Source organism: Rhyacophila brunnea, unplaced genomic scaffold, assembly GCF_057557595.1.
Source record: "Rhyacophila brunnea isolate RB1 unplaced genomic scaffold, BYU_Rbru_1.0 scaffold_8, whole genome shotgun sequence".
NCBI classification, from domain to species: Eukaryota; Metazoa; Arthropoda; class Insecta; order Trichoptera; family Rhyacophilidae; genus Rhyacophila; species Rhyacophila brunnea.
The window spans coordinates 42,566,640-42,588,180 of record NW_028233350.1 but is presented as its reverse complement, the minus strand read 5'-3'; the positions used below and the strand labels follow the sequence as shown (position 1 = coordinate 42,588,180).

The following is a 21,541-nucleotide window of genomic DNA, read 5'->3' as shown; positions in this document are numbered from 1 at the left end:
TGAGGTCAAATAAAATTCTGGGTAATTTTAGCGATTTTTTAACACATCGAATTATTAAGTTGTCGAGTAATCACTCAACATGTCACAAAAATCATATGTTTTAAAATGGTAATAACCTCGAACTAAAATAGCGCCGCCGGCGACTTTTTTACTATTAGAAGACATTTAAGATGTGTGTTTATTTCATTTATCTGGTCGACCCGTCACGCTGGGCCCCTAGGTTAGAGCCCTGGCAGCCCCCCCCTTGTCGGGCCATAATGTGTGTTCATATCCAGTAGGTAGTCTGAGCATAAAAATACGAGATAAACGTTTAGTCAGTCCAATTCCAAAGTGAATATAAGAAAATATATTGGCATTTTTATTGAGAGCGGCGAAGTTTGAAATTTTCGGGAGGTAAGTAAATTAACATTGAAACAGTGAAGGTAGTAGGATTTTGTATTTGGGGCAGAGGGAGGGGGTGGAGTGATTATGATTTTAAATACTCAGCGATCCGGCATTATTTTATTTAGTACTACACGACCCGTCGTAACAAAAAATGCGCCGGTCTGAATATAAACAAAATTTTAATTATTGAAGTGCCCGTCGACAATGATTGGTAATTGGTGGTAACTATGTAGTGGTTAAGTTAAAGTAATGAATGATGAGTACTTACACCAGAGGATTATAGAGTAATAGAAAGTTTAACGTGACATATTTTGACAAGTTTTCAGTAAAATTCAAGGAATCTAGTTGTCAGTAATGAACGTCACCGCCTACTACGCACATTTCATTTTATTTCAGTCACACCGGATAAAATTTTCACGACAACGTTGTCGAGTACTCTTCTGCAACATCTTCTTGGCTACGCTTTTAGGCGCTGTTGTCGACTAAATGGGAGGAGCTTGTTAGTTCACAGTTTTAACACGTAGCCAAGAAGATGTTGCTGATGAGTAGTAATATTTTTTACTGAGTCCTATGTCCTATATACTATTTATTGTGTTTAGTTAAGTGTTTGTTTCTTGACCTACTCAACAGCTGTGGATAAAATGTATGTAAAATAATTATTCACCACGTTGTCTACTACTTCAGATGTATATTTTATTAATGTATGTCGGCTAAGGATTCCTTGAGATTTTAGAAAATGTCCCACGGGTTCTCCTAAACAAAAAACGTTGAGAATCACTCGCTTAAGTCAACGTTTTAACTGAAACTGAGGTTACAAACGGTTTGCATATCTGGTCAGAATTAAAGAAATACTTATCGGCATATTATTATACCGCGTTACCACGTGTCAATTTTTGTCAGTCAACTTACTGTCAATTGGGACAAGAACCACATTTCAACACAGTTGATCAACTTTGAAGTTGAACTAAACGAAGTCTTCCTGTCCTGAAGTGGATCCTTTCTACGTTTAGTCGTCAGTCGATTCAACAGTGATTTATCAGAGGAATCGACGATGCATCAGAGCGCGTTTTTTTGGTGTTGCCATTCTCCTTTTGATATTAGTCTCGCATTTACCTTTTCAGAAATCCTCATCAATATGACCTAATTATAACCATAATTAGTATCAGTAAAGCTCAAATTACACTGGCAGATTGCGTCTGGCCCGATCGTCTGCCACGACTGTCAAACTCTATTCTCTATGGTTTTCAAGGATCGTGAGCGATCGGGACAAAAGTGGATAATTTTCTATTATTCCGTCGTGCGATCCATTCATTAGCAAGCGAAGATTGCCGAAGGCGTACGAAAATAGCCGAATACGCGCCCGCTCGCGAGGCACGCAAATGATCGTTCATGATACTGCTCGATTTCAACAACTACAAGATGGCGAAATCTCAAAAAATTGTATGGACTAGCGCTGAGGAAACAGTCCTCGTCGAAAAATGTCAAACGGCCGCTAGGTTTGACAACTCAGTTTTTTGACGTAAAATTGCGCGGGAATACGTTCAGTGTAGCCACCAATCTAAGAAATATCTAGTTTTCGATCAACCTATATTTTTAATAATAGCAACACTATGTTTATTTTAAACCAATCAAAAGCAAGGACCAACGCGATTGAATCGTTGCGTGTAGTTGCAAATAGTGTTAAAACGTTGGCCACGACGGTTATTGGATCGGGTTGGGTCTGCGCGCTGCCAATGTAATTAAGCCTTTGGTCATTTTTGATAGAAAATTATATGCAACACTACCCAGACCTGTTTTAAACACTTAGGCAAATAATGATAAGAGATTTTTTTTCTATAATATGTAACTGTACATAAATTAACATATTATTATTAGGAAACAAACGAGAATGTACTCAGTTACTGACATGTTAGTTCCTTGTCTTGTCCATAGATTACATTGGGCCATACTAGTCGTACCAGCAAAGCACTTAGTAGCAAAAGTCAAATGATAACATGTCGAAGTAAGAAGCCTATTGCGCCAATAATATTTGCCGATCGGTATTAAGAGACACCCATAAAATTATCTTCCGAAGAGACAGGCGCACAGAGAGAAAAACGGTATGAAGGGGGTCGATTTCGGAAAAGAAAATCCATAATAATTAAATTATTATGGATTTTCTTTTCCTTAAATTGTATTATTGATTTTGATATTGATACTGACTTCCACGTTTCCCGCCTACTATTTATGGGGTATAGAAGCAAATGCAGCAATCTTGGAAAATTGGCAAAATAACCTATGAATGCAGAAGTATTATAGAGCTGCTCATTATGCACATGGTAAAACAATATTTGAGGCGCAAATCTTGCATTCTTTTAAACAAAAATCACTTTAAAAATTCACATTATAAGCAAAGGCTGCATTCTTCTATATTCAATATTATTTCCATACAAAAAAGTCACGTGACAAAATGGCCGCTCGGTACAATTTGGGAGCAAACACAGCAAACTTTTAATTAGTTAGTCGCAAAACCAGCAATCTTATAAATTTGGAAGCAAATGTGGCAATATTGACTTTTATAATTAAAACATTTTAATAAGTGTAGTGAAATTACTGATTTTTATTATTCAGATTACCTTTTTAGCCTTATTTCTACATTGAAAAAATAACAAAAAGTTCTGCATTAAAATTATCTGCTATAAATTAGTTTTTTTAGCTTTTTCTCGAAAACACTGTTTTGGTGGAAAGCTGCTTTTGCTTCTATACCCCTCGTTTATAGTTTCTCGCCGCTTCTACCGGGATCCCCGCAATTTTCCGAGTAGAGAGAGTTTCCTATACTCAGGCACTCCGTATTTTAAATCTAGCGATGAACACCAGGCTTACAGCTTTAACCCTATAACTACACGTGCTCACTTACGAGTTATTGAGGCCTGTCTTACCGGGTCTTGGACGATTTGGCACCGGACAACTGGACGCCTCGGAATTCGAAAATAAATAGACGTTAGGTACTTATAGGTACTTTAAAAAATATATATTCAATATTATTATTTATATTTCAATGATTATATTATGATTTAACAGTTGGTGAGAATGTAAATATGCAGACGTAAACAATGATTTAATCGTGCATATGTTTAAGTTCCAACGAAAAAAGAGTTTTTTTATTTTATATAAAGCCTTAGGCATGGTAATTCTCAATCCGCGATAAAGAATACATTATGTTAAAAGTAAAATGAATTCAAACTACTAAGTAGTAGATAGAAACTGATTAAAATACCTCGTCTACACGTGTCTGCGACAGTGCGGCGTCCAATTGTCCGGAGGCCAGTCGTCCCATTCCCGTCGTACCAACTAGTATTCTGCGTATCAAAGTCGATGACATATTAACAAAATAAATCAAAATAGCGTTACTGCCAATCACATTACGCACTGGTTAATCATTAAATTATTATACGTGCATATGACATATTATTGTGGTGCTTCCTTTAAATAGCGGGAAAATTTTGCGAAGCATGAAAAAGATTTATTGGAAGGTTTTAGAATTTGGATGATTTCAATAATAATTATTCATTATTGAATTATGGGTAAATTACTCATACTTCATCCAATATATTTTCCATGGCATTGGTAAAAAAAAAGTGGTGACTGATTATGGTAAGTATCTAATCTTTTTCTGTTTTGTTTATGAATGAAATTCGTTCCTAAAATAGGTGGAAACTAGGCACGTGCACAAGCTGCAAGTTCGACATCTTCCCAAGAACCAAAAAGATACAAATTGTTCAGGTGAATAAAACATTACTTCTTCTTCTCCGTCAGGACCTGAGGATCTTGACCCGGATCATTTGGCAGTCGAACAACTCTTTCAATGAGTTGGACCCACTCCTGATGGCATTCTACGATACGCAAGACATATTGAGTCAATGTTAGACTTATAGAACTCATGAGTTTGTACAACCGTATGAGGAATGCAACCACAAAGTGCGGTGGGGTCATGGTTTATGTACCTAACGATATTCTTTAAATATGCGCGCCAGATACCAATATACGATTCCTAATAATTAACAAGAGTTCATATATTTTTTCGTACTTCCTTGAATGAGCTTTCCATGTTGTAATATAATATATTATAATAATATTAAATCTTTTAAATAATTTGGTGCGCAACTGAATTATACTAAGTTAGAGAATAATTACCTTTTCACTTGAAGCAATTTTCTCTGAAGTGTGGTTATGAAATTGTTATAAAGGTAAGTTTCATATAAGTACCTACATACAGGTAAATAAATGGTGAGGTAGGCTTTGCAGAATGACACCGTTTTGCGATGGGAAGTAATAATGCCCGAAGCGAAATTTGATAATAGTTTGGCAAGACCAAGATAGAAAACATAATATATAAAATAAATCATTTATCTTATATTTACTATGACATCATAGGATATTTGCTGAAGAAATGATACTACAAAGATGTAATTTCAACTATTAGTTTAATACTTTGGACGCGGAAGACGCACACGGCGCGTAATGACCAGGCGGCCGATCGATGTAATTAACGTGCATTTTAAAGGGGGCAATTAAAATCTCATTATCTCTTCAGCAGCGAAAGCGTTAAAAAAGTAACCTTTAGGTATAGTGTGTTCATTTAATTAAATTATGGTTTCACAAAGAGGTTGATGGAGGGATCTGGGGGTTAGAAACAAGTGGGCAATACCAAATATAGAACCTATGATAGAAGTGCCTTGCACAAAATACCAGGCTAATTCAACTAATTAGTTATTATGTTTAATTGTACTAATTTAATTACTGATATTAGTGAGAAATCTAGTGTGTTTATATGCAATTTCATTTTAATATATAAAATTCAAAAAAGTAAATACTCTTATTCTCTTCGGTCAAATCCGCCCCTTAGCTGGAGCATAGACCAGCGTCCTGTAGCTCAGTCGTATACATTCTGTGGATAGCATGGTGGTATTTACCGGTATTCTAGGACACTGGAATCCGGAAGAACAGGTAAGCCACGTTGAAGTTCTCTACTGGTGTCCACAGCACGTGGCTGAGCCATTTCCAACGTCGCCTCTTCACTCTCAGTGTAATGAGAGGTTGCATGGTTTACTGTTTACTCTCTTATCTCGTTACAGTATCCGTCGCAAACATCTGTTTTTGATGGTCAGTATACAGTTGCTCTAAGTTTTCGTAAGGTGCCATGATTCGTCACCGTAAGACAATACCGTCGGAATACAAAGGCATTTGGTTTTAACCTAGTTCAGTCGTGAGCCTCAGCATCGAGTTGAATGTTTCTCCAGCCATTCCCATTCGGATAGCGAAATCTTTCTGGATATTTAAAGCTGTTGACACTCTCGTTGTTTTGTCCCTCGCTAATCAGGGTGAAATCAGGACCAGGACGGGTGGTTTTCTTTGCGTTGATTTTCAAACCAACGCGAGACGAATATTGTCATGCAGTCTGTCGATTATCTCTTGAACGCCCTCAATCGAGTTGTCGAATAGGACAGCATTATCGTCATTCGTCGTATTTCAGGTCGTACAGTTTCATCGTGGGGGTGACAAGTATACCTCCGTCAGAGGGGATTGACTGTATGAGGATGCTGAAGAAAAACGAAGCAAGGACACAATTCTGTCAGACCATTCCGTGACAATGTCATCAATTCTGGCACAGCATTTGCTATTCTTATAAATTACATGGTAATTATCCTATAACTTAGATCGGGTAAATTTAGTATTGAGTATTTTATTAACTTACGTTGACATTTGATTTAATTTAATAGCCTCGTCAAACTGCATAGTTGACTTTTGAAAGTAAAATAGCGAACATTAATTTTAGAACAAAGTGATGTTTCTACATCACATAAAATTTAATAACATTACCATTTCGAGAGCTCTACGATTACAGCTGACATCATTTAATATTTCGATTTTAGTTTCGTAAAACCTCACCATTTCTCGAACGGCCGTATCACAACGATATACCCAACTAAAGCCCTATATTATGTAGTCGATCATGACAGGAACGGAAAATTTAGTGTAGGCACATCATGTCCACACCCATGGTCGACGTTTAGGAAGAGCAGCCACCCGAAATTCATCCCCCTAACAAACTGGGGGCCATGTTTCCTAAATTAACCCCATAAAATTAAAATTACTTTAATATTTGCATAAGGAAACATCATCTCATTACACGTCATCTTAGATATCTTGTCCTATGGACTTCCAATATAATTTTATAGCCTTTTTTTGAATTCAGCATCCCAAAAACATATAATTTGTTACATAACTTGTAATGTTAAAAAAAATTATGGGTGGTAATTTGTGAAATATAGCCGCCATTCTGTTGGAGGGATGAATTTTAGGTGGTTCCTCTTTCTAAATGTCGACGAAGGGTGTGGTGTAGACATTATGTTTGCCAAGTTTGGTGCTCTTCTCAAAAAGTGCAGCCTTTTTCGTGCGACTACTACTCGTCAGTTTTGAGCATTTATAACAGTAGCGAAGGGTGCCTGTTGAAGGTAAGGAAGTTGTGTTAGGTAACTGAAAAAGAGTCCTGAGATAGCTGTATTTTTAGGAATTTTGTTAATCGTTAGTATTTCTCTGAACAAAACTTAATATTATACTTATATAAATAATACATACTAAACGAAAAAATAAAATATGTAAGTACTAAAATACACATTTTACTAAACAAGTGATACCCAACCAGAAATCGAGCTTGCGCTAAAAACATCTAAACTTACCATAAAGTAAATTATGGCCTCATTAGATAGCCTCATTATCCAATAGACCCCTAGTACTAGGTCCACTGCGCGTAAAATAAAGTAATCATACACAATATGCGCATATGTAAGTGTTATCTTTGATAGAATGACTCTCAGTTCATATTCCGGCCATGTCCGATCCTAATAGGATCATATGGGCCTCCACAGAGTAGAGGTTTGTATTAACAGATTTTGTTTTTTTACGAGAAATGGATGTCAGCCACTTGCTCAACCTATTAGGTCCATACCCTGACTCACACACAAATTGAAAAACAATATGTGTACTTGCCAGACCCAGGATTCGAACCTGGGACCCACGGCGTGATAGTCCAACGCGTAAGCCGCTCGGCCACCGTGGGTGACAAATTATAATGTACTAATCTACATAAAAAACTTTGGATTGTACCACGGCTTTATTTGCGGGTATTAGTAGAAGATTCGATAGACTTGGATTCCTATGTGTAGGTGAATCTTAAATTGAATAGGCCTATAGATGGTTCTGTTCGTATTTTTTACCTTTGGAATGTCTTTATGTTAATAAAATCTATTTTTTTTAAAGTCGGCTTTATATAATTGCCGTTATCATTGATGTGAGATGTGATATAAACGAACATAAAATACAAATTAATATAAATATAAAATTATATAATATTAAGGGCCAATAGTTGAAATTTGTCGTAATTAGTATGTCACCTAGTATCATAATGGACAATGCACACGGGGCGTAAACCCAAGAGATGCAGGTTCGATTCCTTACTTTTTAGTCTTACTTTTTTCAAAAAAGATTTTTTCTATTGGTTATAATATATTTTCTCAGAAGTGTTTTTCAAAATTATGTATGTTCAGTAATTAGAATGGTACATTCTTAAATCTTCTGAATTATTCGTTGAATAAAAGAAATAGTTAATTAATATAAATATTCTTTCTTCTTCTTTCGACCATGTCCGATCCTAATAGGATCATTTGGGCCTCCACAGAGTAGAGGTTTGTATTAACAAATTTTGTTTTTTACGAGAAATGGATGTCAGCCACTTATTCAACCTATTAGGTCCATACCCTGACACACACAAATTGAAAAACAATATGTGTACTTGCCAGCCCCAGGATTCCAACCTGGGACCCACGGCGTTATAGTCCAACGCTTAAGCCGCGCGGCCACCGTGGGTGTCAATATAAATATAATTTTGATAAAATTGTCACATCGTATTTTTTAACAGCTTAACGACAATATTTAATTCCATATTAATAACGGTTTTATTTCATATAGAATTGGTGTGAATCCAGTGGGTACAGATTCAAGACCCGTTAGGCGTAAAATCTAGTAGGATATAATATCTAAGCTGTTTTCAAATTATTATATATAATTTTCACGGCAAGTAGGTATATAATAAAAAAATAATAGCATAACCGTTTCGTAAAATGTACTCTAACGAAACATGTGTGACGTAGATTTATCGTCGTCCAGATAATGGAATCGTGTCTTTCCTTGTAATACTATGTGGCCAATGCCGTTGGGCAACGTGATTACTCGACCGGTCAGGTGAAAAAAGGTAAAACAACTTTTATGAATGGCTATCTTCTCACTTCTTCTTGTCATCATGCCGTTTGTGAGATAATTCGATTATGAAACAATCTTACTTACCCGCAATACCTACCTACCTGATGTCTGTAGTGAGTTGATTTGAGTTTTTCGACACACTTACTTAATATGACACAGATATCATATTATTACATACTGTCTCTTATCGTAATACGTACTCAGAAAACAGGTGATTAATGACAGCCATTATTAATTGATAATCTATTACCTACCACAGTATTGCATATATATTCTCCAAAATATAATGAATGTTTATCATTATTTTATAAATTCTTAAAATAGGGTTTGCTTAGCTCATTCGGTGTACACTTGTATACTGTTTAATAACTTAATACTGATATATTTCTATTTTTTATATATATAATATTGTTTCAATAATATTTCTTTGTTTCTAAATGTCATGTTGTGAACGTCTTAAATTATTAATTTGTAATGTTCACTATACGTTAAAAATAAATAAAAATTGAATTTGAATAAACTCAATTGGCGTTTTAATTAATTGATTTTCCTTCGAAATTACATTTATTATAGATACTATTTGAGATTGGGCTAAGTATCATAAACTAAATTCAGTGCAAGTTTGCTATAACTTTATGACCTAATTTGTATGACCAATTTGAACTGTTTCAAGACCCCCTTTTAAATCTTTTAACGAATCGATTGCGTTATCTGCGTCAAAGAAAATCACCGCTGACTAAATCGACCCCATTTCGAAGATTATATCACCATAAAATTATCTTCCGAAGCGCACGCACAGGGAAAAACGGTATGGGGGGGGGTTCATTTCGAAAAATTATCCATGATAATTTATTATTAATTTTTTAAAAGTAGTACGAGTCGATGCCACTGACTTCCGCATTTATCCCAACTACTATTTATAGGTTGTCGTCGCTACAACCGCGGACGCTCGCACTCTTACGGGTACATTCCCCATACCCAGACACAAGCCTTGCATGTCGTAGAATGCTGAGAGAAGAAGGGACAAGCTGAGAAACCTATTCTATATTCAATTCATCTGGGTCATGATCCTAAGTGATGAGGTCTCGACAAATAAGAAGTAATATTCCATTCACTTAAATAATTTGTATTTTTTCATTGCTAGAGGGAGGCGGGTCTCGAACCCGAAACCCCCCATCGGCCCCTTGTGAGTTCGCATGATTTTCTTGCTTTGAGAAAACAACATCGTTCTGTTTCTTGATTATTAGAGGGCGGATGTTATTAACATTTTTGCAGAGCGATACAAAGTAAGAGTATGTACCTACCTGTTAGCGGTGAACCCCCGAGAACTGTCAACCGGCTCGCTAAATTAATTGATTCCCAAAGATGAAAACAATCTTGGAGTGACGACTGTAGAAACAATAATAACAATACAAATATGATACTTTGCAACAATTGCAGGTAAATCGAAATTATTATATTTAACTTCCATCAAGAACTCACTTCGTCGGAGTACCCAAAATTAAAGTTGCTTTTCAAAACACACTTGTTTTCATAGCAAACATTGTACGATTAAAGCAATGTAATATGCTTCTTTCGAAAGATATGTTTATGTGAATATAAAATATTATATTATATAATATTACAACAGGATCAAGTTTAGTATAATGGGAATATAGAATAAAAGAATATGTGATGGTCGTGATAACAGGCGGACACAAAATGCTTTATAAATCAAATTACATCAAAAATATTAAATATAGTTATTAAGAATAATATTGATGAGTTATTGATAATGATTAAAAAAGGAAAACACATAATTAGTATTCCTCCGAGAATGAAAAATATAAAAAATATACATAAAGGCAATATAAGAAAAGAAAAATACTACACAAAAGCAGTCGTCCAGATACAATTAGTACTAAATTTTGGAGCAACTTAATTTAAAATAGGAAAGCAAACAAAACGGATGATCACTGTAAAGATTCATGGAATTTATATATGTGTTTTTATATCGAATTACCAGAGGTTATTCTAAAACCCAACAAAATACAAATTCTTTGCCTTAAAATATCGAAGAAATGAAAGCGCTAATCGTCTGATTTTTTATGCCTATCATGTCGTTATAATATGATAGATAGGTATAAAAAAACCTCCGGACTGTATTTTAAGTTTATAATTACTTTTATTTTGATGTTATTTACAATATGTGTATTTGCCAGACCCAGGATTCGAACATGGGATCTATGACACCATAAGCTGACGCTTAAGCCGCTCGGTCATCGTAGGTACACGAATTACGCATGGCGAATGTCATTATCGGTACGGTTACTGCACTTAGGTACATCGAGCCTATTACACTATAAATATGTATTGTTTCGTGATAAAAAAAACCTATTTAACCTCACGATAATTGCTATGTTTATAATAATAGTATGATATTTCTTGTAATTAATAATTATGTAATTTCTGTTTCTACCTCATGTTCGTTTTTTGTCACATTGACAAATAACTTTTAAGGAATAATACATACTATTATTTCCAAATAAAATAAAATTATCTTACTCAGTATTTCACAAACGGTTCGTGCGAATCGCTGCGATCCTGGTCGGACCATCACTAATATAGTATCGCTACTTACGTTTCTGTACACAGTGTGACGTCAAAATAGACCGGAAGCTTCGTTCCAACCGGAAGTATTGCCGGGAGAGGAAAGGCAATAGGAGGAGGCGGGACAGTGTTCCATTTCCGGCTGGAACAGCGGAAGTCCCGACCGGTGGCGCCAGGAACCGGAAAAGAGAAATGTAAAGTGGCGCTGCGGAAAAGATTCAAGGATTTTCTTTCACAGCGCCGCGGCGTCCCGACGATGAGCATATCATATATATTTTTTATAAACATACTATAAAACTTTGTAAGAAAAATATTCTGGGTGATGAACATTGTACTTATCACTTTACCTACTGTGTGATTGAGACGACTATATCAAACTTAATATTTTCTGTCACCTTCAATTTTCACCTATTTTCCATATAACCAGACACATTTCATACACAGGTGGTAATGGTGTGACAATACGTTCTATTATTGGGGGCGGTCCGGTACTCAAGATTTTCTTTTCAGTTTCCATATAAAAATGTAAAAAAAATGTGTGTCGTCGATCTATTTTTTTAGATAACGGAACTTAATGCAGTCGCTTTATGAGCAGGCTCATTGGCGAGAACCTGTTCTCCGGAGGTGCAGAATCAACCTGCCATTAGTAATGTTAATTGTACGGTAAATTACTGTGTTTGACCAAATCGCTTCAGATATTGCTCTATTCCGCTTGGGTGAGAATGAGATCAGATGTACGTTGTTTTATAATTTCCTAAAATAGGGCATAGATACTTTATGCTGATTTGGTGTACTTCTACGTAGGTACATACTAATATTTTTTAATTTTTTCCATGTCATGTTAACGTCTTGAATTTGTAATTTGTAAAGTTCACTACATTTATATGTACATAAATAAGATTGAATTTGAATAGTGTTTATGTTTCTTGTATCATTGACAAACCGCCGCCGTATGCATGTATAATATTCTTCTTCTTTTGGTGCCGTCTTATATCGACGGTTGGCGACCAACTTGCAGTATACCTCTTTATCCTAGGCCAGTCGTATCAGTTCCCCAACGCCCTGGACATTGAGCCACTTGTTGAGGTTTCGTATCCAAGAGAATCTCCTTCTATCTACCTTGTACATCGCGCAGTATCACAGTTCACCGTAAATTGTCTTGAGCATACACAACATAAAAACACCTCAGATATACCTATACCCACTAAAAAAATCATATATGAAAAAAATACGATGCATTCATATATGACCTACTAGTTTAAATTGTCGCAACTAGATAGGAGGCTCGTAGCATAATTGGTTAATGCACAGTGGCGCAATACTAGTGGTTATACGGATTCAAATCCCGTCGAGCATCGTATTTTTTTCAAATGTGTTTTTTTCTAGGTGTTTTCAAGTTATGTATGTTCAATATAATATGGAATGTTACATTCTCAAAATCTTGTGAATTACTTGTTGAATAAAAGAAATGGTTTAGTAAATTGTTTTACCTGAAAGAGCAGTAATGTTCTAATTTTATTAGATTCAATAAGGAAACTTGAAATTAATTGGAATCAAATATCTGACAGTAGATATATTCTAGAAAATTTGAATTTTTTTGCACCCGTCAATTACATGCGTTGTGGAAGCCACGACCTATTTTGAGTGAAAGCCGTTTCCTCATGTCGGGCTCATCAGGCATCAACAGCGAGGGCTGTGTGGCTGGTCAATGCACTCCCTAGAGATGTAGACATTTTTAGCGATGCATTATGTATTTTGCTTTTAAATTTGTATTTTATTGTTTAATTTGTATTATTTTTTTTTGAATAATTATTGTTATTTTATTTATTTTGCTATAAAATTATTTTTTGTTTTTTTTCTCTATTAAGTTTGTAACCTGTAGGTAACTTGTAGGTACTTTTTATTCTAAATGTCATGTTGAGAACGTCTAGAATTAATACATTGTTAAGTAATATTAATACTATCGACCAAAGGTACTTGATGGAATTTGAATTTAAATTCTAATGGATTTAAGTTTTGTCGTTTTTTGCGACCCGGGTTTCGCCTTTCGGCATCTTCAGGCACTGTGTAAACTCACCAAAAGGCAAATAAACACTGACACCGAATACCATTAACTCTAACTTATATAACAAATCAATACAATAAAGTAGTAAAAACTTATCACCTACCTATTAAGTCAAGGTTCACAATAAAAAAAATATATAATTATGAATAGTTGAAGTGTTTGTAAAAAACCTTATCAATAATAATACCTACACTCGATCGAAAAATCGTCAAAATCAAATAATAGATCATTAGGAATTAATTATAAACAATAAAAATACTACACTCAAGACTCAAGAGGTGTAAAAATGTAAAATCGTCTGTTCTGGGAACAGTGGTACTTCTTGGAGTTAAGTAATGGCTAAAATGAGATATCTATGATATCAGTCTTCAAAAGTTATTAGTAAAACAATTAATTTTAAATAATATTCTTAATGAAACATACTTTTTTGTTATGGTACGTGCTCATTGTATCTTTTTTAAATAAATAAATACACAAGATATCGTCACCGTTCAGGCAAAAGTCACTAACCCTGAAAATAGCAGTTTTGAGTTGAGTATGTCACCCTAAGCGTAAAATTATGTTCTTTAAGATGCAAAAGTCACCACGGTACATTAGTTAGTAAAATGTTGCTTAAATCCGAATTATTTGTTTTCCACTAAATGACTTTCGATAAAATCTTAACAAGCAAAAGTCATTATAGATGAATAGACATTATTGACTCTATAAAAAAAAATCCTTCGTTATAAATATACAAGCAAAAGTCACTATACTATGGATGGTGAGTTTTACTGATTTGTCATTTGAAAACTTCTAACACTTGTCTTAAATACACAAAAATAACCAAATAGGAATAGTTAACCTTAGCTTGTTATAATAAGATCGCTTTGGTCTAAATTAAATCAAACAAAACTCACCATAGCGTAATGGTGACTTTTGTCTGCTCGTAAATGCAGTACAGTGATGACGAAATAAACAAGCAAAAGTCACCAAACCATAATTGAGCTACCTTGCCTCCTTCAAAACCTCCCAGATGTTTTAATTAGCATCAAAAAGTAAAAGTACCTTAAATAAATTATTAAGAAGACATGAGAAACTAATGTGATGTAGATAAAACCTTAAAAACATTAAAATCTGATTTTTCCTGTATTTTCAACCTTTCAAATTGCGATATCTCAAAACAATGTTTTTAGGGTTGGTGACTTTTGCCTGAACGGTGACGATATGTAGGTTTTCTACTCCACGTTTTCGTTATAGTGATAAAAACCTAATCGTAAGCTATATCCACAAGTCACTAGTCACTAGTGGAAAATTCAATTAGGTAGATTCAATATAGAAGTGAGTAGATAATAGTTATTTTTATTATTATCTATAATAAGCTTATGAATGTCTCCGTGCGTGAAATTGTCCGCGGCGGTCAATTGTCCTGTTGCGATATTTCCGAGTCCTGTTCATCCTCCGGCGTTTATACTAACAATAAATAACAAAGCAAGCATACTAGGTTTATGCTTGATAATTTCGTTTCAAATTACCAGAGTATATCCGGTCGCTCTCGTTTCTCCTTTGTAATCAGAGGTCTTTTGGTTCTTACTTCCGGGCATGTTTACACTCGCGGCTACAGGGTGGGGAGGAAAATCTAACATGGCGTAAAGAAAAATCGTATCATTGAACCGCCAGAGGCACTCAGAAAATGAAAAGAAAATAACAAAAACAAGATGAAATGAGTAAACATTACTAAGCATTAATTTCCCATTAGGTATAATTCGGAATACATAGGTACCTGTATTGTTAAATACAATGAAGTCATGGTTTTCATGTCCTGAAACTACTGCGTATGCAGTAGGCCGTATCACAGTTTATCGTGAGACGTTGTATCTGAAATAGATGGCCGTATGAAATTGAGATAAAATTCATTTATAAATAAAACACTGTCATGCTATTTTATAACATAACACACTAAGTCAAGGAAGTCTTTACGAGGGCAACACTAAGCAAAAGTACGACCGGATCGCGCCTGCGCACGGAATAGTTTGTACGGAGTTCGTGACACTATTTCCGGCGCTATACGAGATAGCGGGCTTTTTACACGAAGGTGAAGCGGGAGTCGATCTCTCAGTCTTGATCGTTCGAAGGAAGCAGACGTCTTGGCCAGTTCCGAGCCTCGGACCCTGGGCACAGGGCTTTCGATTTCCTGACGTTTTGGAGACGTGGACGATGGTCATCCGAAGGACGTCCCCCCACGCCAGGAGATCGGAGGAACTCCACGGTCCCCACACGTTTGAAGACGCACTCCTCGATTCCGTCCTGGAAGGAATCGAGGGCAGCGAAAAGGCTGGAGAGCCTTTTGTGTAATTGGTATTTATTGTTCTTTTATGTTACGGTCCACCGAACTAGTCTTTGTTTCGAATTAGCTTTTGGGTTTTTGTTCTTATTTAATTAAACATTGTATCGCATTAGGTGCTCGTGATTCACTTGAGTAATTATACTTCTTTATACACTGTAGCCCGCAAGTTATCTTATTTATTAATATACAATTGTTGAAATTTCTCTACTTGCTTTTCATTTAATTTTCCTTATCACTATTGTCTCTATGCATCATCATAGAGTGGCGCTCAATCCGAGATACTTATATTTATTCCATCTTTATGTACTTTATTATAATACAGGAACATCCAACGAATGAGTGTAGTAACCGAACAGGTAACTGAGGTCTTAGAGGTAATTGTCAAACCATCCACGACCCTGCTTCATCCTATTTCCCCGAGTCTCATGCTTATCCCCAACCTATCCCTATCCATCCCTATTCCTTACCCACACATAAATCCTTATATGACAACACTTAAAAAATATTCCTCAATCATTCAAGAGTATCAAATTATTGTTGTTTTATTCACAGAATTGAAATATGTGAGTACCTCGTATCCGGAAAATTGTACGTATAGAGTTGACCATATCACAATTCACTGTTGTATACGGCGACATGTAACCCGGTATAATAGCCTTATTTTTTATTTTCATACACAATACATACACACAGCTACATTCCCCACACCCAGACACTCCTAACTTTGACTCAAGCTCTAAGGGTACTCACCCATGATTTATTACGAGCTGTCGCATCCACAAGTGAGTATAGAACGTGCGGATTAACGGTCATAATTATTAAAATCGTTAGTGTCCGTTTGTGTCGTATGCGCTTTCTTGTATTTTATGTCCCATCGGAATTTATTAAACGCCTTAAATGGAGATGGGCTGGACACATAGCTCGAAGAAGAGACAATCGTTGGACAAATCTAGTCATCCAGTGGTATCCAAGAAGTACAAAACGTCCGCAAGGTAGACCCAGAGGCCGCTGGATCGATGAAATAATAAAGTTCTGCGGAAGTACGTGGCAACGCAACCCACAGGACCGAGAGAAGTGGAAGCAGCTTGAAGAGGCCTTCATCCAGCAGTGGATAGATTCAGGCTGATGATGATGATGATGTCCCATCGTAATAAGCAAACATTGGATGCCTCAGATAGTTGTACCAACTTATGAGTGCCACGGCTCTTCCAGTGGCCACAAGCCTTACGCATTGTAGAATGCCGTGGAGAGTGGGGCCAGTTCGTTGAGAAGGCTGTTCGACAGCAAATCATTCGGCTCAGGATCCTCAGTCATGAGGTTCTGACGAAAAGTAAGTATCAATTTCAATTTAATTTAATTTACATTTAATTTATTTTTTAACATATTGTGGACATTACGTTCACAACATGGCATGAAACATTATTATAAAGAAAAAAAGTAATAAAAATGAAAATATAAAAAGAGAACATATTATTAACATACAAAAGCAATAGAAGTTCAAAAGAAGTACCTACATCGAGTTTGCTAAGGAGACCCTATTTTAAGAATTTATAAAATAGCGTCCACCTACACTCACCTCACGCAAGTGAAATGTATCAACACCTAAAGCAATTTGGTTGAACATAGTTATCGCCCCCCCCCCAATTGGCATTACCAGACATTGGCAGGTTGGTACTGCACCTTGGGAGAATAATCAACTGATGCTCTCTATTTCTAAGATCAGGGACACACAGGTCAACACTGCCCAAAAAACCCCCCTTTGTGTGTGCGCCTGAAGTTATGCCACAGTTAATTGTATTTTATGTTGCTTATGATGATTGATGATGCCGTGTATGCAGGAAATGAATATCAGTGCATTACTTCATCGGCAAAGCTCCGCAAAAGCCTTTTCGCAACTGGGTTGGTTACTACAGCGTTTATCATTTCCGAAACGAAAGTGGCAAAGTGTGCCAGGCATTCGCTGGGAGGCTAACACGACCGTGCGCATGCGTTGTGCTTTGGCTTTAACGTTTGGGGGCGGGGTGGTGTGGTGTGCGGTTTCGCAGCGCGACTTGTCTCGGTTCGAGTCTCGACTTCCTCCATTTCGAAATTGAGTCGCCAGAGATGGCGGCAATATACTATTGCTTATCTGGATGCAGTGGTGTGCAAAGGACCACGTAATATAAAAAAAAATAAACTAACTATACAAAAACAAAATCACAGAACTACCAACTTAGTCATATTATAAATCACAACCACAAAAGAAACTCTTCCAGGGAAGGCATACATGCTGCATGACTCCACAATGTGCTCCGTGGTTTGAATCTCACCACACTGGTAAAGTGGGGACTCTTCCAAGCCCCACTTATGCGTTATATAAGAAGCCAGGAAGCTCGTCCGTAATAATCCACATTGGCTATAGAATAGAATTTTGTGTAATTTTTTTCGGGCACCTCCTGAAGAGATGTAGATGATATTTAGAGATATTTTTACCAATCCTACAAGGTCCAGACTCTAGCTAGTTCATGCCCCCCCCTCCTAAAGGAGGGCCTGAAAGGGCTCCAGCCTGAGGCCCGGGCTTAGGGGGGGGGGGGCGGGGCGGCGTTGCAGGTCGGCCGGTTAATTAAGTGAGATACACACACCACAAATTCGCTCTATTAACCTAGGCCCAAGGATGATTAATATACCGTATAATTCAAGTAGATTTGTTTTAAAATTCAAAAAATCGCTAAAAACACACAACATACTATTAATTTTACCACCCAGTGGTTCCTCGGGATATCATAATATCACGAATTCATTTTTCATTTGGGAATTGGGGAACACTACTGTAGAACATCATACTCTAGTGATAGGCGGGGGGGGGGGGGGGAGGGGGGCGCCAGCCCGCTAAACTTACTGGCCTGAGGCCATGGTCTAAATACAAACAATTTTTTTTTTTTATCACAGATGTTAATATATACAAATACTGTAGTATCGATTAGCTGCGTGACGTCACTGTTGCGTCACTGAGCGTGGATGAATGTTGCAACATTGATGGAAGTTTTGATTTATGGCTTTGTTGCACTCAGTCAGGAGCAATACTTAATGTACTAAATCATTAATAGGAAGCAATATTAATGTTTAAATACATGTTCGTCATTGAGAATATTATCAAGAATTTAAATTTTTGCCAATCTCTCAATCTCAATAATGACTGATTATGATGATTTTTTTTAAATTTTTCTAAAAAATGTAAATTTTACTCTATTGGTTTATACTTTATGGCAGTGGTTCCCAAATTTGACTGGGCCCCGACCCATCTAACAAAAATTTCCAATCTTGGGACCCACCTCTTAGCTGTCTAAGAGAAAAGAGGGTATAAATATTGGTAATGCTCAGATTCTCTAGTGGCGAGTCGTGGAACTACTTAATGCTGTCTTATTTGTTCTAATTGAAATTAAAAAAATATTTTTTTAAGTGTTACCAATATGAATGAAAGACTGTTGAATTAAGAAACACAACTTAAATAAAAAAAAATATTACTTAAATACCTACACCTGCAAGGTTTTTTTACAAAGTTATTTCAATGGGAAGGATGTATTTGTTTCTTATTTTTCTTCATTACAGTTTTAGCATCAACTTCAACTTTACTTTTTACTTTTAATCGCAGTGAGTTTGATATATCCAATTTATTTCGGTATTTAGTTTTAATGTTAACCATAACCGAAAATCCGACCTCACATAGATATGAGGTAGTAAAGAGGAGGAAGATTTTCATAGCTTCATCAAGCAGGCAAGGATAATTATCAGCAACTGAGAGCCAGAATTACGTTAACTGTTTACGATTGAAACTATTTTTCAGTGACGTATCTTCTGATAAATCAATGAGTTCTTCACTTGCTTTTGTTGACATACTAGTTGGTAAGTCGTCTTGAAATGGGTTACAAATCCAACGCAACGAATCAAGCCATCTGTAGTGCATTGGCAATTCAAATTATTATTATTTTATCACAATATTTTCCGTAACTTACGTTTATTTCAATTTTTAAGAATTATAAATAGCTGAATGAAATATCAAATTTATCACTTTCTATTTTTTAAATTCATGTATACAGTGGCAAGGGCCCACTCAATATTCGCTCGCGACCCACTGGTGGGTCGCGACCCATAGTTTGGGAAACCATGCTTTATGGTGTTATTGCTATTTAAAGTTGCTCTCAACAATCGTTGAATCTGGTTGGGTTTGTGAGTCTGCTGGTTTAATCAGACCTTAAGAGATCAATCACAATTTTCTGATGTGTCATATTTATGTCGTGAAATTTATCAATTTCTGTGTGCGTGCCACTGCCGGTAACTTCAGCGTTTTGCAAGCGGAAACCCGTCGATTGGTGTTGCGTTGTTACGCCACTGCTTAACAGCGATCTCTTACATAATTCCCCGACAATATTGCGGCCACAGTACGGCATGGGAACTCCTTTACGCAGTGGCGTCGCAGGGGGGTTCTCAATGCATGCAATCGCGACAGGTGTACGGATATTTTATTAGCGTTTGCACACCGGCAATCGGGGCGGATAAATAAAAACGATTTTTGTAATATTTTTTATAGACAGCGGCGCACTAAATAGGTAATTAGTTAATGTTTTTTTATTGCGACACGTACCTACAATCAGTTTTATAGAAGATTATACTAATATTTCAATATGGCATAATCTTAATATTTCTTTTCGAGCCAACTTTCAATCGAATCGAATTAGGTATCTCTCTTTTTGATAGTTTGCTCACGGCTTTAATTCAAAAATTCTAAATGCCTTTATGGATACAGCCCATTAGTGAAATCTTAGAGAGAATCCTGAAGAGGCGGGAATCCTTATCAAGCTGACTCAAAGAAATATGAGCAGGGTTGTCTACGAGACTATCAATTTTATAGGAGGCATTTGAGAAATTTGTAGCCTCGTTTAAATGGCTAGTTCGCATTCAAATCTTGATATTCAGTTTGTGGATTAATGTCACCGAGACTAGCTGACTCAGTCCAATCCTTTTCTTTTCCCTCTAATTTTTTTAAGCACCACTGTGGATGGTTGTTACATCAATCCCATGCGCCTCCGGTATCGGGAAAGCAGAGTGAGCATGTAACATCGTTTCTTTCAGATAAGTTTTAAGCGTCATGGAAGACAGCCTTGTATATCCAGAGCTGTACCTATATACACATATAGAGATGTGGAACCTACAATTAGTCACCTTTTTACAACTACAAGTATGAAAAGTTGAATAGCATCATTTTGTAGGCACCTATTTAATTAATTTCCCATACATTAATCTTAGCTTCATTCAGCATATTTTATATTCAAATCATACTTTTATATTTGTATACATATCAAGTAAGAATATTTTAAAGTTAAGTATTAACCATAAAGCCTTCAGCAGTATCTCATCAAGTTTCAGCATAAAGCCTTAGCAGTACTAATTAAAATCAATAATGCCTTCAGCAATTTTCTTTATTAGCATTTGTTTAAGCCTACTGATTTTGAGGCCCCTCACAATAAAAAATATAATAAAACCATAAATTAATTCTAACCATTCATTTGTTTGTGTAAATTTTGGTCTTATTCCATTTGTTTTTCATGAATACTCTACTGTTTAATATAAAAAATATGTATTTAAATACATACACGAACATTGGCCATGAACATTATACCCACAACATTTGGAATTGCATTTATTGGTCGAAAGTGACAGTTACCGACGATCCCATTAGGAAAGGTACGTACCTAGTAAAAATATCAATGTATCTCTTTCCCATAATCACAATATTTGATATTAGTTGCTGGGCTTAGATTATAGAAAAATTGCTGGGGTTTTGATATTCTTTGGGTAAATACGCATCTTTTCACAATAATTTAATATCTGTATTACCGGTTTGA

The 21,541-nt window shown here is 36.0% G+C and overlaps 1 protein-coding gene across 1 annotated transcript in view; it reads right to left on the bottom strand.

The window, feature by feature from the left end:
• LOC147064259 (uncharacterized) overlaps positions 1-21,541 on the bottom strand; it is a 53,584-nt gene that overhangs the window by 15,231 nt on the left and 16,812 nt on the right. The gene's annotated exons all lie outside the window — the stretch shown is intronic.